This window comes from Aquarana catesbeiana, linkage group LG01 (genome assembly GCF_042186555.1).
Source record: "Aquarana catesbeiana isolate 2022-GZ linkage group LG01, ASM4218655v1, whole genome shotgun sequence".
Classification (NCBI taxonomy): Eukaryota; Metazoa; Chordata; class Amphibia; order Anura; family Ranidae; genus Aquarana; species Aquarana catesbeiana.
In genome coordinates, this window is record NC_133324.1 from 746,134,527 (window position 1) to 746,155,317 (window position 20,791).

At 43.3% G+C, this 20,791-nt stretch overlaps 1 protein-coding gene across 1 annotated transcript in view; it reads left to right on the forward strand.

Moving 5' to 3' along the window:
- The first annotated feature begins 224 nt into the window (after positions 1-224).
- The window catches only part of NPY2R (neuropeptide Y receptor Y2), a 136,596-nt gene continuing 116,029 nt past the window's right edge, over positions 225-20,791 (forward strand). Inside the window, exon 1 of the mRNA XM_073605570.1 lies at positions 225-801. The gene's annotated coding sequence lies outside the window, so the exon portion shown is untranslated. The remainder of the gene's footprint in view (positions 802-20,791) is intronic.

Sequence of the window (20,791 nt, forward strand, 5' to 3'; positions counted from 1 at the left end):
GAGAGAGAGAGAGAGAGAGAGAGAGAGAGAGAGAGGGGGAAGTGAGAGAGGGAGAGAGAGAGAGAGAGAGAGAGAGAGAGAGAGAGAGAGAGGAGGGGGGAGAGGGAGAGGGAGAGAGAGGAAGAGGGATAGGGTGAGAGGAGGGGGTGAGAAAGATATTCCTGCACATCGGTGATTCTGTGTGTATTCTGTAAATTAAATCCTGATAATTTGATGGTAGAAGTTAGAGAAAGGAATGGTAGGATGAACACATTGAGGAAGTTCTGGCATGGAGGAAGACAATGTTCCAGTACACATGATGCTCCCTGGACAGGGTTGTCTTCTGTGTCCATTTCACCAGAGCGGTCCCAGAGACCATCTCCTGGTTTCTGCTGGGGAACTCCTGACTTTCCATAGAGCTGTACAATATTAATAGATGGCTCTGTGGGTTGGTGGGAGGGAGGTGTGTTGTCAGCAGAAGCCCGAGCACTGACTGGCTCCTTCTATTGCATTCCCGACTCGGTGACTCCCAAGGACTTTAATTAGCAGCTCTGAACAGCGAGCGCAGATCACAGATCAATGCAGAGTGGAGGAGAAGGACTGCTCCCTCTCTCACTGCCCCTTACCTATGACAAGGGGACATCTTCACCATCTATCTATACAGCAATCTATGGAGAGATCCTAGAAGCCTCCTGTCATTACACTGATCCATCCAGGAGAATGTGGACTGTCACCTCAAGGCAGCGCTTAATCTCACCTAGAAAAGAAGAAGATTAAAGAAGAGGAACTTTTATTTCACATCCCAAAAAGAAAGCTGACTTTGTAAGTTTGTACAAGGCAATTATTCTTCATGATGTGTAGTGTACCAGATGTAAGAGCAGCTCCTTCCCAGCACAGCACCATAGTTCTATGATAGGATCCAGGGTCACCCATCTGTCTGTATTCACACTCCTTGGGTAGCTTGTTTCCCAGTTGTAGTTTTTCATCCTAAGGGGGATGTTATCTTGTATCCATTGTTTCATACTAGAGAGAGAAAAGAATATTTAATCCTCTGTAACAAGTACATATTCTGTTATGTAAACACTGCAGTGCATTTTAATTATTTACTATAAATATACACACACAGTCTCTGTAAATGAACATAGTTTTCATGTTTAAGAAAACAAAAATAAAATTATAATGAGCTTGTACAAAAGAGCAACAAAAAAGAGAGCAAAATCTAACTGCAGTTACCCATAGAAACCAAATGTCAGTTTATTTGATTCCCATCAATTGGTCATTGTGCCTTACACATTTTATTAAGTCTTATAGAATAGTATTATTAGCCAACATATATACTTGTGCATTTAGATTTTGTTCTTAAAAGTGAATGGGGAATATAGGATTTGAGTTTCCGTCATTTATTATGATATGTTAGTTCAGTTGGAAAAAAATGTATGTGATGGTGGCCACACACTGAGCGATTTTTATATACGATTATATACGATTTTATATATGATTATAGTCAATTGATTTACAGCAGATGGAAAAAACTGTCCAAAGAGTCATATATTTAAGCATCATATCAATCTACCTGCTTACTTATTATCATATTTTCTATCTAGACAAAACAGAATCATTTAGATTAAATATGTAAAGTGCTTCGTAAATTGATGGTGCTATATAAGTACCTGTAATAAATAAATAAGATAAATAAATCAAACAGTTTTGCTCAAAATTGATTGATAACACATTGAAGTTGATTTACTAAAACCGGAGAGTGCAAAATCTGGTGCAGCCTAACATGGTAGTCAATCAGCTTCTAATTTCAGCTTGTTCAATTAAGCTTTGGCAAAAAAAAACCCCTGGAAGCTTATTGGTTTCTATAGAGAGCTGCACCAGATTTTGCACTCTCCAGTTTTAGTAAAGCAACCCATTGGGGTTTATTTACTAAAGGAAAATTCACTTTGCACTGCAAGTGCACTTGAAAATGCACTGGAAAGTGCACTTGGAAGTAAAGTCGCTGTAGATCCGAGGGGGACATGCAAGGAAAATAAAAAACAGCATTTTAGCTTGCACATGATTGGATGTTAAAATCAGCAAAGCTTCCACTCATCTCAGATCTACCCTTTAGATTTAGAGCCACTTTCAAGTGCACTTGCAGTGCAAAGTGGATTTGCCTTTCGTAAATAACCCCTCATTTCGTGTCTTTTCAACAATTCAAAGATTGAATCACATTGTCCGATTTGTGAAGAATCGTTTTATCAGATTGTTATGTGTATGGCCACCATTACGTGGTATATTTCAAGCTTTTTAACTACTAATACCTGTGTCACACTGTTGTCTCTATAGTGAAATACTGCCAGAAGTTTAACAGTTCCTTAGAAAAAAAAATACATATTTTACTTTACTAAAGTTTACTAAAACTATACATATGCATATAAAAGTGATAAACATTGGAAAGAATCTGAAAACTAATAGCAATTTTGTGTGATATTACACACAAAATAAGAGTAAGACACTGACATCTGTAGCAGTGTCATATTTTTTTCATTGCTTATGTTGCATGAATGTTATGGACACTCGATTAGCAAATAGTGTGAATTTTTCACATATTATAGTCATTAACTTTTCATATTCACTATAAATACAGGTTAGGCATATTTACCATGGGCATTTTTAATTACCCCATTCCCAACTTCCCATTCCCAACTTGTATTCATAGAAAGGGAATGCTCCCATATTAGGTAATGATACCATGAACCAGAACTTTTTAATATATATTTTTTTAGATTTGTATTTGCTTTTCCTGCATGCGGCATTGTGCAGATTGGAGTTTTATTTTCACTTTTTTTCAAGTCAGTATGAACTAAATGCAATAAAAAGATCTTTTAAAATAGAGTTTACGTGGAAGTAGCTTCAGCTTCAATCCTGCCGTGGCAGTGACCAGTCTCCAAATACTGAAACACATAGTAGAACCAAGGCATTCATATTATAGTGGAGAATGCTGATATTTACTACCCCATAACTAAAAATATGGCCAGAATGATATAGTCTTAATTTTAACCCAACCCCTGACCTCTAATAAGCTAACAAAACCCCTAAAGTAGGGATGTACAAACCAGCAGGTTCAATTCACAGAGGGTTTGATGAATTCTGCTTAACATTTGCAAAGCCTGAATTTGACAGTGAATCCTATTGAAATTATGGGGGGGGGGGGGGGGGGGTGAATCTTGATACTAAATTCTGGCCATCTCCAAGGTTAATAGGCAAGCTAGTGTCCAAAAAATAATGGGGATCTGGGCACCGCCATGGGGGACAATTTAAGTAAGCAAAATACTTTTTTTAAATACCATGCAGTCGGAGCGCTTCCCTTAAATGCAAAGTTTAGGGTGACATGGAAAAAACAGCAATCCCTTAAATTACGTACTTGGGGATGCCTTTGAACTGTATGTAGTGTTACTGAACTGTACAATTTTCACGGACAGCTTCAAAAACATTGAAATCTTGTTTTACAATTTTTGAATGCGCATTTTTTTTTTTTTACTTTTTAGTTGGATTAAATACAGCAGCAGAACCCTAAACTGATTCATTTTAATCTACAAAAAGGCTTTTTTTTAAGTTGTTTCAGTAGTAATAGGCATGAATTGGCCAGTAAAAGTAGCAGCTACAACAGATTTAAAAGTTATAGAAAAAAGCTAAAGCCCTCCACTTCATACAGATTGTCCAGTGGCGCAGCAGTTCAAAGACCCAACAGTCTTTTTTATTATTAACTTTTTGTGTTTGTCAGCAACAACTGTAGTTGCTGTTTAGCTGTGGAAGCCTACTGACAGTGTGAATGAGTCAAAAGTTTATGCGGTTGGAGCTGCCTGGTGCTGCATGCAGACCATGAATAGTGTGAAGGGGTGGGTGTGCAGACTCTGGGGATGTATATTTTATTTTATTTTGCCAGGGTAATTTTTTTGGGGATGCACAGCATACACTTGTTGCTGAAGGAAAGCTGTCCTTTTGTTTGCAACACATGGTTGTACAGTAAAGTGGTGCTCACCAAAGAACCACATATTTATTCCCCCCCTTGCCATAGCTACCTTTAAATAAGACAATCCTCTCTATTAAAAACTCTCTATTAAAAATACCAGGCAGTGCTAAAGTGAGAGGCAAAGTTTCTGCTGAGTTAGTAGGAGGCAAGCAGGTTTTACAGGACAAAGTGGTGGTCAGACCACACCATCTACGTTATGGACATGTCTGCTTTTTTTTATAGTAGTGGCTGTTTTATATGACCATAGCACATGCAGGAGATAGTTGAGTGGTTGAAAAAGCCTCCCTCTTCTGAAACGTAGAGCAGCCTGTTGTCGGGTTGATTTGATCACATTAATACTGACTTGCAGCAGTAGAATGATCTTGGTCATGTGCAAGAATTCCTCCTTTCAGATACTGAGGATGAGGAAAAAGCATCATGACTGTGGAGGGCAAAAGACCTACACTCCTCCTCATTCTTCACTTTCTGCATCTCATCCTCTCCACAACATTCTCCTGATGCATGTGCCACACATCTGTGACCTCTAGTGATATGGTCATGGGTTCATTCAGAGGTGGGTCGAGAGAAGGTTTGAAACTTTGCAGAATCCTTCTACACCTGACCCACCATCTCCAGCAGTATCCTTCTCATGGCATGTGTCTATTTCACAATTGCTGCAGCAGAAGAACCCCCCATGCCCAGCATCTTAATGCCATCTTGGCAAAACGTCTGGCCTGGCAGCTGCTCCCATTCCAGATCATAGAATTAACCCCCTTCCATGTGTTTATGGTATGCGCTACATGTGGCAATTATCCAGCCTCCCAGCCAAGAAAGCCATCTCTTCCAGCATGCATGCTGAATGCAATGTGTCTATGTCACTGGGCCATGCTGTCATTGGTAGGGTACACATGACTATAAACACATGTTTAGGCAGGGGCACTATATATTGGGCCAATATTCTGGTGGCTGGGAAGAATGCAGGAGGGGGAACACCGCTTGAGCTGGTGATGCCTACCACAGCTCAGTCACCTGTACCCTCTTCCCATACTGGCCTCATCCTCCACCTCCTTGGAACTGGCAGTTCCCCACACATGGCCCAAAGCATATGCAACATCCCTGACTAAATATTGCCATGTTGTGTTGCAGCTTGTATGCCTGGAGTACAGAAGATATACAGGGCTAGAGCTGCTTGCAGACAGAGAGGTGGTTGACTCCTTGTCATCTCCAGCCAGGCAAGGTTATGTGTGAAAATGACACTAAACAATACCCCTCCCCCCTTCACAAGCCCAATACTGGTATGCCAGCTCGGCACCCTAATGCTTCTACACTAGATGGCAAAAACCGCCCCTTCTTCATGACCTGGGTAGTCCCACATTATTAATTTCCCTCCTGCTATCACTATCTGTGTAAATAATTTTTGAAAAACATTTACAGAATTACATTTTTTTAAATATTCTTCATTCTTTTTACTTTTTACTTATTTTTTACTTTTATTTTTACTACTGGCCATACCATGGGCTGCTTGGTATTAAGGATGTATCACTGGCTGGACTTGGCTTAATATGCGCTTGATGTACTAGCCTGCCCTACTGCACGTTCCATGTCAGATAGAGCCTTCAACGCAGTGTGGGGAATTGTGACTGAGAAGCTGACTTTAAATTATGTGAATCATACCTGGACCACAGAGTACTACCAAAATACCACTGCCGATGCTACTAATAAAATCAATAAATGTATTTTGTATATTTTTAACTAAGACCAAACACTTTTCCTAGTTATTCTTGTTGATGCCACAGCTGCCAATATTTCTGCCTCCTCGCACCTCTCCTCCCCCATCCCCGTCCCCGTCTTCTCTTTGCCAGAAGTCAGTTGACCCCCTCAAATATTTTTTTTTGGAAGAGAGCTCTTTGAGCCTTCAGTCTCAACATTTGTCTCTGTTCTCACTGCCTTGTGTCTCTACATTTGGGCCTGTGCATGTTGTCTTGAAAATATGGTGCCAGTGGCTAATATTCTCTGCAAGTAGTGATGGACTCCTTTCACTCCTTTCATATATATATATATATATATATATATATATATATATATATATATAATTTTTTTTAATTCTTTTTTTTTTAGTTTTCATAATAAAGTTACAAACATTTAAACAGTCAGCACTACAATACACCAGCACCAGTGAACAATGCAGCTCCAGACCATACCAGTGGAGAAAAAACACAAGCAGCAATCTAAGTGTAGCATGTATGGTAATTTAATACAGTTAAAAGAACTGGTACTCACCAGGATAAAAACATCAAGAGCATTGAGCACTGAGGTGCAGCCACATCGGTGGAGCGGGACATCAGGATGGCCACTGCAGTATAGACATTCAGAAGGATGGCGCCGGTGGATCCTGGCGCTTCCTGGAGCCGTGGAACGCACAGGGGACCGATGATGACGTCACTTCCTGGACATGATGCAAGGTAAATGCAACATGTTTGCAGAGCCTTCTTTAGGCCTTCATCGTCATCGGTCCCCTGTGTGTTCCACGGCTCCAGGAAGCGCCGGGATCCACCAGCGACATCCTTCTGAGTGTCCCACTTCACCGATGTGGCTGCACCTCAGTGCTCAATGCTCTTGATGTTGTTATCCTTGTGAGTACCAGTTCTTTTAACTGTATTAAATTACCATACATGCTACACTCAGATTGGCGCTTGTGTTTCCTCTCCAGTTGTTCCCAAGCTGCTTCTTGCTTCCCACTAAGCTGCCTTCTAAGTATAATCCATGTATGGACATTATGGAATACCACATTAAATTTATGATATTCTTATAAATTTGTTAACTTGACACATCTTGTTTTTATTAGTGCCACCCGAGTTCTGTAGGCACACACCAATGCTTGTGTTTTGCGCCAATTCTATTTGTGTATCCAGACCATACCAGTGACCAGTTTCTTGTATAGAGGTAAAGAAGGAAAATAAAGCACACAATTATGGAGTGAAATTGCATCACCCCTATGATATCAACAGGTATTGGGCCAGGTGCTCACCAAGGCCTGCATATAGTTAGCATTTTGCCCACAGTATAAACTTTTAACCAATAAGCATATATTTAAATGAAAGTTTTGTGTCTGTTGTTTAAATCAAAAACCAGAAAAATTTAATGCACGGCAGCTTATCAATCCTTAAATGAAAGGGGTGCATTCATTTTTATTTTTTTTAGGCTTTTTTCCTCCTTAATTTTCACCTGGTGATCTGGCCAGTGTCTTAGGGTATCTCCGCTCTGGATGAAGGAGCAATGGAGACATCCTTGAACATTGAGCAGCATTGTCAGTCTGAGGAAAGATCAGTGGCAGGGCCCATTCACACGGGCTTGTCCATGTATGGACTCCTCTTTGCTCAGCAGGGATCGATCCGCTGATCCCCGTTGAGCAGGCAGATGACAGGTCCGTCTCCGCTCACTGTGCAGAGATGGACCTGTCAAAGCCCCACTGTCCTCTACAGAGATTGGATGAAAACCGACCACCTGTCCATTTTAATCCGATCCTATCCAATCCGATTCTCCAGACGGATGGAAAATGGGGTTTCCATCCGTCTGGATTTCATAGACAGAATCGGATCGGATATCGGCGGATGTCAGTGGACATGTCAATGCTGACATCCGCCACTCCATAGGGCTAAATGGAGTATCTGATCAGGTCCACCTGAAAAACTGACAGGTGGACCTGATCGGAAAGCCCATGTGAAAAGGGGCCTTAAGCTGGCTAGTTCATGAAATAGATTTTGATCAGTGTGAGCTGTGCTCCCTCAACAGAAATTAGTCGTTTAATTTACTTTCTTTCAAAGAAACGTGCTGAAAAACGTTTCTCGATCAGAGGCTGCAGCCACTGATCAGGATCAGTGTATTCTGACGGCAGTGGGAGTAGCTGTCAGAATACAATGTCTCGGTGGAAGAGATTCATCCATGCATTTCATTGTTTGTAGATGGAGGAATCTGACTGAATAAAAAAAACCTAATAGTGTATGCCAGGGCTCAAAATTTCAAGTCCTGAGCTACTAGCCGGGCCTCAAGGGTTACTCGCCACCAGTTGCCCCAACAAAACCCTACCCTGACCTGCCCATAATTCCGCCCCTAAACACGCTCTCATAAATGATCTCATGAAATTACACCTAAATGTTTTATGCAGAATTACATTATAAAATTAAATATTAACAACAACTTTATCATTGCCCATCAGTGCAGCCTACCTGTATCCATCAATGCCGCTTCCCCTATGCCCAACAATGTAGCCTACCTGTGTCCAACAATGCAGCCTACCTGTGTCCATCAATGCAGCCTACCTGTGTCCATCAATGCAGCCTACCTGTGCAGGGGAAGAGAGGAGAGGAAGAGGATTGCCAGCCGGATCATCAGAGCACAGAACATCACTGTAACAGCTTTCATTGCAATTGGCGTATGTTCCCATGGCTTGCTGTCACATACAGCCCCGCCTCCTGGCCTGGGGACTTTGATATACGTCACACGTCCCGGAATTGGACGGGTGTTCTGTCTATCAAAGTACCCGGGCCAGGAGGCGAGGCTGTATGTAACAGCGAGTGCGGGGAACACTCGGCAATTCTAAAAACGACTGTTACAGCGATGATCCGTGCGTTGATGATTCGGCCAACTCTCTCTTCTCTATTCCTCTAGGCGATCATTGGGAGAAGAGCTCCCATCCAACCCCGCCTGCCAGCCCCCCCCCGCTCCCAGGCAGCCCTCATTTTCCCCTCGCAAAATGCGACTAGGCAACTGGTGTATGCCCAGTTTAAAATGCATTTAGTAGATTAAGCTAAACTCCAGGTAACTTAAAGCGGGGGTCCACCTATCTATCGTTTTTTTTTTTTTTTGAGTTCATTCACAAACTTTTCTTCTCAGCATTACATACTCACATATTGTGTGTAATGTGTCCGCCTGTGTCAGATTTCGTCGGAAAGAATAACTTATATTATTCACTGCAGGCGGTTTCCATCTTCATTGTGGGCATTTGAAGCCCACAAGCATTTATTTCCTGGATGTGGTTAATGCTGTGCTCCCAGCATTCACTGCTCATTCCCGCACATGCTCAGTGGCATCCTGGGAAGTCTGAGACTAGCTCCCAGGAGTCTGGGAGAGGCTAGAAACACGCCTACTCCCATGGGAGGAGAACCAGGAATTGCAAAGAAGAATAGAAAAATAAAAGGTAATTACGGCGATTTAAATTTTTTTAAATGGCATGTCAGCATCTAGGCAAGGAAGAGAGTACATACAGATATTGTTCAAAATTTGGGTGGAACCCCGCTTTAAGCAGTTACAGCAACATTTTTTTTTCTTAGTTTGAGATAAAGTTTTTACATAAATGAATAACAGATATCCATTGTAAGCACCCCTGTCAGTGGTAAATGGTTTGTCTCAACCTTCTAACTGCCACATTTGCTGGACAGAATCACCTGGTGATTATAAAAGCGAAAAAAGCCTAAAAAATAGAAAACTATTGCAGCCATGTCTTCTACATGGATGAGTGCATTTGGGGTGGAAAAACTTGACTGGCCTGCACAGAGTAGGACTTCAACCTGATAGAATACTTTTGGGATGAATTAGAGTGGAGACTGCGAGCCAGGCCTTCTCATCCAACATCAGTGCCTGACCTCACAAATGCACTTCTGGAAGAATGGTCAAACGTTCCCATAGACACACTCCTAAACCTTGTGGATGGCCTTCCCAGAAGAGTTGAAGCTGTTATAGCTGCAAAGGGTGTGGCTGCACTACTGCTGATCTCCTGAGCTCCAGTGAGGCCTACTGATCCAGGGAGCTTGATTACTCCCTATACCCAGAGTGGATGCAGGAATCTGGGGTGGACCCAGGGGAGGATCCCCCGGATGGCCAGAGTACCGGTCCTCCCATACCAGTGTTTGAGGACCTGGGAAATGGCCCAGCTAAAGGTGAAAGCCTGTCAGCCTACAGAAGGAAGATTTGTGCTAGGATTGTGAGAATTGCCGAGGAGGAAGTACTGGTGAAGTTAAAGTTTGACTTCAAGCATAAAAAAATTGCAAATGACCGGCTTCACAGTTCTAAGAGAAGACAGATAGGTGGCTGCATTGAAAGAAACCAGCGGAGCTTTCAAGGAGAAATATGGCAATGATGATCGCTTCTGTACAATGCGCAGAGGGACCATAGAGTCCAGTGGAGGAGAAGCATCACCAGAGTGCAAGAAAGAAAGATCAGTGCAATGCAAAAAAGTTTCTGTGGGCTCGGACTGTGTTTCTGGCCAGCATGCTGGAAAATCTTTACATTCCTAGCCAAGTATCAGTATGCCTGCAGAAAGTGGAGAAAGCTCTGGCACGCAGGCTGTCGGTGATCAGCAGTCAGGTGTTTTGACTGCCAGTATGTCATCGGGCCAAGGAAGTTCTGTGCCCTTGTCACCGCAGCAGGAGGCTATGGAGCAAGATGATTCATCTGAGCCTGTGAAGGGAGCAAATATGCTAAAGTTAATCACAGAAATGGAATCACCTTTGCATGGTCGCAAGTTTGCCATGTCTGTATCATCTGAGGATGAAGAAGAGGATAATGATGTCCCCCCAAAACCTTTAAAACAACAGGTGGCAGAAAAAGCTGTTTTTGTTCATGACTTGCCTATACACCATAATGGAGGTGTAGTTCCTATGGATGGTGCAGTAGAGGGCAGTGGAGAGTAAGCTCATCTCCTGGCTGAGACTTCCACCTGTGTGCAGACTCTGCTGTGAAGAGTGCTGATAAGGACATCTCCACTGTTGGTAACCCTTTAGTTACTGGTAATGAAGTAAGAATTACCAAGGGTATTGTAAATATTTCTGTGTCAGAAGTCTCTGCTCCATCTGTTATTGACAATAATGTTGTTACTACTTTATCTAAAGAGGGGTCTGTAACTAAAAGTGATGTGCGGGATGTTGCAAGGAGTGCAGTTATTTCCTATGCTGCAGCGGTGGCTGCACCTGTCTTGAGGGTGAGTAGGGCCAGTTATTCTGCGGTCACTAGGGATGATGTGAGCGAAGGTCAGGCCAATCTGATACCATCTGGTAGCTCCCTTAAACGCCGCAATGTGGTCCAATTGAGGTGGACTGGAGAAGGCCCCCCCCTCCCCAAATAGGAGAGATGTGGTGGACCGTATTCTGGGGATAGGTTTTAAAGCGGCAGGAATTTTTGCCCTTATCAGCCCAGTTGGGTCATATGAGTATGACCTCTCTTTTGTCAAGGCGGAAGGACTAGATGTCTTTTGGGAGAGGTATGAGCAGAGGTGGAAGGAGTTCCCAAGATGGGCAGGTTTGTCACCCAAAGTAGTCTCTCGCCAGCCATTATATAAGAACATCACCATTCTAGTACGGAATGAGTCCATTCCTGCTGCGGATCTGGTGGTGTGGTTGGGGAGAAGATATGCTGATGTCCAAGCCCCCTTGAGGAAGGGGGGATAGGGGGATATGGACAGGAGGATGGATAGTGTTAGTAAAACTGCTTGTCACAGGTAATGTTGTTAAGCACATCCCTTCGTCTGCCTTTATAGGTCGTGACAGGATTATTACTTTTTATGCAGGGCAACCAAAGTTGTGTCATCGCTGTGGTGAAAAGGGGTATTTTTCAAGCTCATGTTCTGTGCAGAAATGTTCCCTCTGTCAGGGCTCAGGGCATGTTGCAAAAGACTGCAATAGTATTCGTTGTAATCTTTGTAACAAGTTAGGTCACCCCTATAGCCTTTGCCCTGAAGCCCTCCATAATCAGCCAGAGGTGGTGGAAGAACTGCTGAGGATGGAGGAGGAGGAACGTGGGGGGCAGCAAGGGGTTGGTGGAGCTGTTTCAACTAGTCCTGAGGGCCCCCCCAGGTGTCAGTTTCCCAACCTGAAGGTGTGACCCCTCTTGTGTCTGCTCCCCAGTCTGTGCTCCCTACTGTGTCGGCGTCTACTTCTGTTGTGTGTTCTTCCCCAGTGTTTCAGGTGCCCAGTGTTCCAAAAGTAAATAAGTCATCCAGATTGGCTGAGGTTGCCAAAGGGGCAGATTCGTGCAGATCTGAGGTGGCAGCTTCATCAGGGCCTTCCCTAAGGCAGCGTAAAACCTCTGGTAGAGGTTCTAAGGTGAAGAAGGGGGAAGTTGCCACTGGTAATAATGTAGATGAGGTCTTTCAGGGTAATGTTTCACGGGAGGAGGGAGAGTGGACCAAGGTGGGGAGAAGGAGGAATAAGGTAGTCCTGACCTCTGCCTCCTCGGTTTCATCTTTAGAGGTAGATGATCTAACGCTGGGAAACAAGTTTGGGTCCTTATCTGAGGGGGAGGAGGAGTCTTCTAAATCTATGTCTCAGATGGAGGAGGTTGAGGTTGAGTGTTCTCTAAAGAGGTCAAGGTCTCCAGTAATAGGGGAGGAAGCTCAGGCTAAGAAACGCCTACCTCAATCATCCTGATGGCAGTTCCCACTCCGATAAAGTTGGCAACGATTAATGTTGCCAGCATAAAATCTGTAAGGGCTCGTAATATGGCCTTATTTTTTCTCAGCGAGATGAATGCTGATATTTTATTTTTGCAAGAGACTCGGCTAAATAGCCTTGCCCGATGTCCACCTGGCAAAGAGGGAGTGGAGGCGTGGCCCTCCTTCTGGTCTCTTGCGGCCGAGCCTTACAGCGGAGTTGCAGTACTTTTTACTGGCATGGTAACGTGTCAGCGGGTTAACGAGGTAGAGATTGGAAGGTGTATGGCTTTAGACGTCTCTGTGAAGGGGCATGATCTGCGTTTAATAAATATTTATGGACCACAAACTAGATGGGAGAGGAAATGCCTCTTTACAAATATTAAGCCTTTCCTTTTTACATCTCGGCAAGTTGTCTTTGGAGGTGATTTTAACACTGTTACTAGGCCCAAAGACAGGAAAGGCTCCACTGACAGCCTGAGATATATGATAGCGTTTTTCTTAATACGATAGCCAGGGAAGCAGGTCTGGAAGATGCGCATATTAAGCATTGCCCAGACAGCACAGGGTACACATTTAAGCAAGGCAGTTGTGAGAGCAGGATAGATTTTTTTTTAAAGGGGGACTCTGCCTTTTCGGCTCCTGAGTGCCGTATGGTGCAGTTCTCTGATCACCTTTTGCTGTCTGTTATTCTCAATGCTTCATATATGCCACCTAAAGGAAAGGGTATTTAGAGGATGAATTGGGCTCTGCTGGATGACGAGGAGGTAAGACAATCTTTTGAGGATTTTTTTCAGGCTCAGGTAACCATCCTGGATTTCTGCAGCAGTAAGTCGGAGTGGTGGGAGCTTGCTAAAAGCCGGATTAGTGGGTTTTTCAAGGCCATAGGAAAAAGGAAACAGCTTGGTAGGTACATTGCCTACCAGCAGCTGCGGAGAAAACTTGATCGCCTTGTTTCGAGTGGTGGAGATTCCGGGGAAATCTCTGAAGTGAAACTTCTCCTTAGGAAGTATCAGTATGACCGGCTTCTTTGGTTCTGGAAAGGGACTATGGAAAATATCACTCGGCCGACCCTTATCAGAACTGCAAACAAAGCGTAGCAGTTAAGACTGTTGTTGGGCTAAGGGATAGTACGGGCTCTTTGACGAAATCCAGGTCAGGGATCCTGGAGGTCTCGAGGTCTTTTTATGTGGATCTTCTGGGGGAGAAGTACCTCGATTGGGCAAAGATGTCGAGTTTTCTGGATTCTACACCAGGTCTGGGAAATAATATTCTGCTGGCAAGTTTGACAGGGGGAATCACAGCAAAAGAGGTAGTCAAAGCTATAGATGGTCTGGCTATTAAGAAAACCCCTGGGCCAGACGGATTGACAGCTGAATTTTATAAGACTTTCAAATCCAGCTTGGCACCTTATCTTGTGGAGGTATTTAACGGCTGTCTGCAAGAGGAATTGCTCTCTCCATGAGACAATCTGCTGTGATTCTGTTGTCAAAAGGCAAGGATCCCTCGATGATTGAGAAATGGTGCCCCATTAGCCTTCTCAATGTCGATAGAAAGATTCTGGCGAAGATAATTTTCTGGCGCTTATCGTCAGTAGCAGACAGATTGCTTTCTCGTCAGCAGCACTGTTCGGTACAGGGCAGAAGCACTTTATCAGCGGTGTTAGCTGTCCGGGAGGCTCTGGAACGTTACAGAGCTGAAGGCTGGGGAAAGTATTTGCTGGCACTGGATCAGGCGAAGGCTTTTGATCGTGTCAATCATGAGTACCTCTGGCTTCTCCTTGACAAGTATGGCCTGGAGGGTGGGTTTATTGGATGGCTTAAGACTTTATACAGAGAGGCAGAGAGCTTCATGCTTGTTAATGGTTGGGTTGGACGGCCCTTCAGGGTTGGATTGGGGGTGCGCCAGGGGTGTCCGCTGAGCCCTTTGCTATACGTGTTCGCAATCGACCCCTTCATCAGAAAGCTAGAGAGCGGACTGTTGTGCGGGGTGTCGGTGGGCATTACTAGTGAGCTGCCCTTGAGGGTTGTAGCCTATGCTGATGACGTTTCTGTCTTTATCTCTGGGACAGAGGAGGCGCAGTAGGTGGTTTCAGTTATAGAGCAGTATTCCGAGGCATCAGGCTCCAAAGTCAACTGTGATAAAAGTGAAGTTTTTTGGATGAGCGAGGGAGGTGAGAGCTTTGCACTTCCAGACACCTTCCCGAGGCCTCAGCAGAAAGTCAAAGTATTAGGCATCGAGTTTGGCCCTGGTGATTACAGTAAGTCAAATTGGGAAGCCAGGCTGAATGATGCTGATGTCAAGGTGAAATGCTGGAAAGGGTGGCGGCTCTCTTTGAGGGAAAGGGTGGACTTGATTAAGACCTACCTGATTCCTACCTTTCTATATGTTAGCTTTGTTTGCATCTTGCCAGAGTCTTGCTATACCAGGATTTATAGTTGTTTCTTCCAATTATTATGGGGGAACAGGCTGAATCTTGTGCGGAATGTGACTTACCTACAGTATCTAGGTGGAAGGGTGGCCTAGGGATGGTCAACCTGGTTGTGTTCTTCTCTCTGATGTTTTTGAAACACAAATTTGGTAACATGCTAGCAGAGAGACCACCTGGATGGGTAGGTATTTTCCTGATCTGGTTTAGACCTTTTCTGGGCTGTTGGGAGAGTGGCGGGCCAGTGAAAAGCCTAAGGATCAAGCACGGTAAGCTCCCGGCTTATGTTGCCCTGTGCCTGAAAGTTCTTAAACGGTGGCATGTGACAGTGGAGGATATCAGGTCCCTTCCTAGGAGACTCCTGGGTGAGAAGATCGTGGGTATTGTCTTTCATGTGCCACTGGCCTTAAGGGATTGCCCAGGTCATATTATGAGGGAGGGTTTACGTTTAATAAATTTTGAGCGGATTCCCTTGAAATTTAGGGACCAGGCCTGGCTTTCCACGGTAGGCTCTATGTGAGGGGGAACGTGAAGTGCCGCTCTTTGGACAATCGTGGTTGCCCAAGAGCAGAGTGTCAGAGTGAAGTGGAAACCATGGACCACTTCTTGCTTCAGTGCCCTTTCAATATAGAAGTCTATAAAAAGGTGGGGAGGGCTCTGAATATTCCTTTCCTGCCTAGCATGTCTTATGCTGAATGGGTGTATGGAGCATTGCAGAATCGCATGGGATTTGATTTGGACACTCTTTTTCTAGTCAGCTTAGTAGTCCGATATTATACCTGGAATGCACGGTGTCAGGTATCCCTTCTGCAGAAAGTCCTTCCTGTTCCGGTGGTGGTGTGTGAGATTCTTGGTGAGGTAGGGAAAATTCGGGGTCTCGAGAAAGACAGATGGCGACAAAGGGTCTGGATAAAGGCGTGCAAGAATATCAGGCCTGTAGCTGCTGTTTGTTGATCTCTTGGTGTTGGATTCTTTCCCTGTTTTCTCTCTGGACACTCCATTAGATTTTCAAGGATGTGTTTATTTTCCGACGGATGTTGGCTCAAACTTGTCTTGCATACACACGGTCACACAAAGTTGGTTGGAAATTCCTAACTTCAAGAATGCTGTGACGTACAACACAAACGACGAGCCAAGAAAAATGAAGTTCAATAGCCAGTGCTGCTCTTCTGCTTGATTCCGAGCATTCGTGGCACTTTGTGCATCAGAATTGTGTACACACGATCGGAATTTACGCAAACTGATTTTGTTGTCGGAAAATTTGAGAACCAGATCTCAAATTTTGTGCGACGGAAATTCCGATGGAAACTGTCTGATGGAGCCTACACACGGTCGGAATTTCTGACAAAAGGCTCCCATTGAACATTTTCTGTCGGAAAATCCGACTGTGTGTACAGGGCATAAGACTGGGATGCCACTAAAGTTCATGTGTGTGTAAAGGCAGGTGTCCCAATACCTTTGGTAATATGGTGTATTTCTAAATCTAAACCCCCCCCCCCCTTACCTATTCCTTAAAGTGGATGTAAACCTGAATTTTTTTTTTTTTTATCATACTGTAGAGTATAAGATTTCCTATCATTTGAGCCCAGTCTTGCCACACATAGTTAATCCATCTCTGAGCAATCCTCTTTTATTGTTCAGTGAGATAAATCTTGACAAACTGAGAAAGACTTTGTCAAATCCTCCCCCTTGCTGTGAGTGACAGGTGATTTACAATATCTCGTGCACTAGCCTAAGACACGGCATTATTTTTTAATTTCCTCCCCCACTCCTTTCTTCAGCAGCTCTGCAAGGATTGGCTGTTCCACACCTCAGCATGATTTGGCATGCTGAAGTCATGTGGTTACTTTCCTGTCTTTTCACTGGATGTTAGAGATCATAGCAGAAGTTCAGCAGAAGTTCAGTGTTAGAAATACACAGGAGAAAATGCATATTGACAAGGGAAGTGTAGTGATGGGAGGGGAGTCTACTGACATCACGACTCCACCCACCGAGCTCCAGACAACAGACCCACCCACAGAATATGCAGTTTTTCGGGTCTAATAACAGACAGAGGGGAGACATTTGACAGGTAAAGATACATGCAGGAGGCATGTATATCCTTATAGATAACCCCTATGGCAGTAGTTTAGAAAGGATGACATTGGGTTTACATCCACTTTAACAGTATCCCGTAAACCTATGCAAAATCCCTAAACTTAACCAATAAACCTATCCTTTACTCCTACTAAATCTAATACTCATAGTGGAACTTTAGTCAGAAAATTAAGTCCTGCTAGATCTCTTCAGGCAGGCCCCTTTTGCAGGTGTAACAAAAATTTAAAACATTAAAAAAAAGTGCCTATATGGTTTAAAATCCAGTAATGCACTGCATATGCTCAGTTGCTCTCCATTTTTAGGCACTGACAAAATTGTAGAGGCCGATCTGCTGACAGCTGTAAAGCATATCCTTTACAGCCAAGGAAGCTGCTTCTGTTTGATCTGTAACTGCTATGGTGCTGCACATGTGATCAGTTATGACACCAGCCATTGGATGGTTTGAGAGTTTGGTTGAGGACACAAGCAAATGTGACAGTTACCAATCCCGGCATTCCAGGAATGTAACTGTTTTTTGAAACTGTTAAATTGATAGGTTTAGTTCGCTTTAGGATTTACTGCTGTTCAGGGACTCTGGGCCTCAGCAAAATGGAAGCCTTCAGCAAGAATAAACAGGAGCAATGCCAGAGGCAATTTACAGCACACACTCATTTTGGTAGCATAACTATTAACGTGGAATGTTTGTTCCTTGCTAAAGAACATTATTTTTTATCAAACTGTTATGGGTAAAGTTCTGCTTTAATGGCACTCACTCTTTAACTTTTTCTACATGCATACTTGCACTTCTGCATTTAACTTTTCCAAACGTGGGAGAAAGTATCTGGGAAGTATTAAAGCAGAGCTAAAAACTTTCCTGTCCTTCAACAGTCCCCTTCCCTGCCGGGATCTGCTTCTGGATGCTGGTCTTTAGTCATCTTCATTGGCCGTTGCAGAATAATGTTACTCCTCCACATGCCAGACAGTGAGTTACCCAAGCACACAAAGACCATGCCAGAAATGTAAGCTGAGCTGAACAGGTGCAGCTCAGTTTCCATATAGGAGAATGTGGCAAGCAGGCGGGTAGGTGTATTGTATTGCAGAAGAGACTTTACATGTTTCCTTTCCAATAAAGAGCTTGCCTGCTCGCAATTTGTGACAGCAGAACTTTTATTCCGCTTTAACACCTTTTCAACTTCCCAGATCACCTTTTCCTGTATTTAAATGCTCCTGCTTTAAAATGGGTTTAGCACTTCAGAAACCTAGAGGAGGGGCTAAATACTTTCCCAGCAGCCAGCATCAGATGCGGAGAGTTACTGGGATCTGTTGGCTACTGGTAGACACCTTTTGGTGGACATCAGGGCTTCATACTTCAGGTACGAGAACCACAGTGCCACCAGCAGATGATCCAGTTTCTGACAATGTAATAGACAGTTTCGCTATGGGGGTTTATTATTGACTAGTGGTCCTGCATTAAATGTGATAATGTCGGCAAGAGGGGCAGCAATACATCTGTAGAATAACAGCGGCTTCGGGGTACCTTTCATTATTATCAGAACTAGCTAAGAGGAAGTTGGGATGACCATGGTTTAAAATGTTCCTGTCTATTAGATCTAGAAAAAAATAATTATATATGCTACATATGCTGGGGGGACAGTCAGATTTTTTTCTTGGGCTAGATCTGAGTTTTTTCCAATTTTTCTTTTATTCGTTTCTCATTTTTTAACAAGATATACAAACACACATTAAACACTTACAAAATTGAATGTTGTGATACATAAAGAAAAATCACTATACCAGAGATACCCCTTCATCTTATTATATTTTTTCCACTCTTTGTGATGCCCATTTTAACACCTCTGGATCTCAAATCTAAATCAATTATTTATTGTTTAAACATTATATCTTAGGACCAGGTTTTACTGTTTAAAGATTTTTCATTAAATCCCATCATATATCCCACCCCTAAGGAACCCTATGCCTCTAGATCCCTTACTTATTACTCTTCATATATGTAAGTAAGTGGCTTTATACTATGGTAGGGTAATCTCTATACCATGTCACTAATATAACATATCCCAACTTCAAAAGTACCACCAGATAATATAACACAAATATAACACATATACATACATACACAAAAACAAAAGGAAACAAACATCCAGCATACACCTCAAGACAAGAAAGAAACAAAACAAATCAAAAATTAAGACCAAGGGAGAAAAAAGGGGGCAAGGGGTGTAGAGGGGTTCCGGGCTCGCTTAACTCATAAGTATTGTACAAATGTTGCTGAGGTTTGAAATTCTTCCCATTGTTGTCATGTGTTTAAAGTTTGTTTTATCGTTTTATCGATTTCTCGTCTATTCTATTCTCGTCTATTAAGATAATTAAGATAAATTTATCCAAGGATTGTATCTCATTCATTTCACATACCCAAACCGCTATTGAGGGGCTTGTTGCTTTTTGCTAGTTTAGATCTGTTACTGTCCTGCGGGCTAGCTCTGAGTTGGGCCTTAACATAAACCACTAAACTTGGCTTTAAACTTTTTTTTTTTGATGCTTCATCTGTCTCCAGTACTGAGCACTGCGCCCTATATTCGCTATTGTCTTCCTGATTCTCCTCCTGGCCAATCAGGAAGCGGGTCCTGAGATCCCAGGGAGTCTTAGGCCAGGGAGGAGAAGCAATGGCCCCGGAGCGACGAGCAGCAGCCCTACCCTGGATCCTCCTCATCTGCCTCTTAAGGCAAGGAGGCCTCAGATTGGCGCCTTCCCATCCATCTACCGCGCACTAAGTGGGAGATGGATCGCCACCTTCCCGTTTGTCACCCACGCGGTGGGGGGGATCAACCCGCCTAACTGCCTGTCTCCTGCACGGGGGGGGGGGTGGATATTGTTGGTTTGTCCCCCCCTCAAAAAAAAAATATTGAGCACCAGCCATCACTGCTTAAAAGTGTACCTGGAGAAAAAGAATCCCATCAAAGTGATCTTTGCTGTTTTAAAGGATTTTAATAAACTTTATTGCAGATTTATTTTACCGCTGAGAAGAGATAGCTGTTGATTAATTTTGTCTTATAAAGACTGATTCTGAATGGAAGGATCTGGTTTATTATTATCACTGGGTGAGCTCTCAGTGTTCTGATGAGAAAAACTGTTGGCATCCCTTTAGTAGAAGCATTTAACTCTTGTATCTCACCAAAAATGTAATTTCTATTTCAGGGAGTGCCTAAATTTGACTTGTGTCTTAGTAGACAGATTTGACTTGTGTCTTATGCCCCGTACACACGGTCGGATTGTCCGACGGAAAATGTGTGATAGGACCTTGTGTGTAGGCTCCATCACACATTTTCCATCGGATATTCTGACACACAAAGTTTGAGAGCAGGATATAAAAATTTCTGACAACAAAATCAGTTGTCGGAATTTCCGATCGTGTGTACACAAATCTGACGGACAAAGTGCCACGCATGCTCAGAATAAATAAAGAGATGAAAGCTATTGGCCACTGCCCCATTTATAGTCCCGACTTACGTGTTTTACGTCACCGCATTCAGAATGATCTGATTTTCTGACAACTTTGTGTGACCGTGTGTATGCAAGACAAGTTTGAGCCAACATCCGTCGGAAAAAATCCTATGATTTTGTTGTCGGAATGTCCGAACAAAGTCCGACCGTGTGTACGGGGCATTAGACTTCAGATAAAATCACTGAGCCAATCACACAAGCAGAAAATGACATTTCTGGAGACATTCAGTACACCAATGGTGCATTGAATTTACAGAAAATGATGGCTTCAGATTGTAAAGGAATTTTTTTTTTTTTTACTATAAATGTTATTGCATTATAGTAAAGACAGTACCAAGCAATACCATAAACAGTACAAATATTTGTCAGA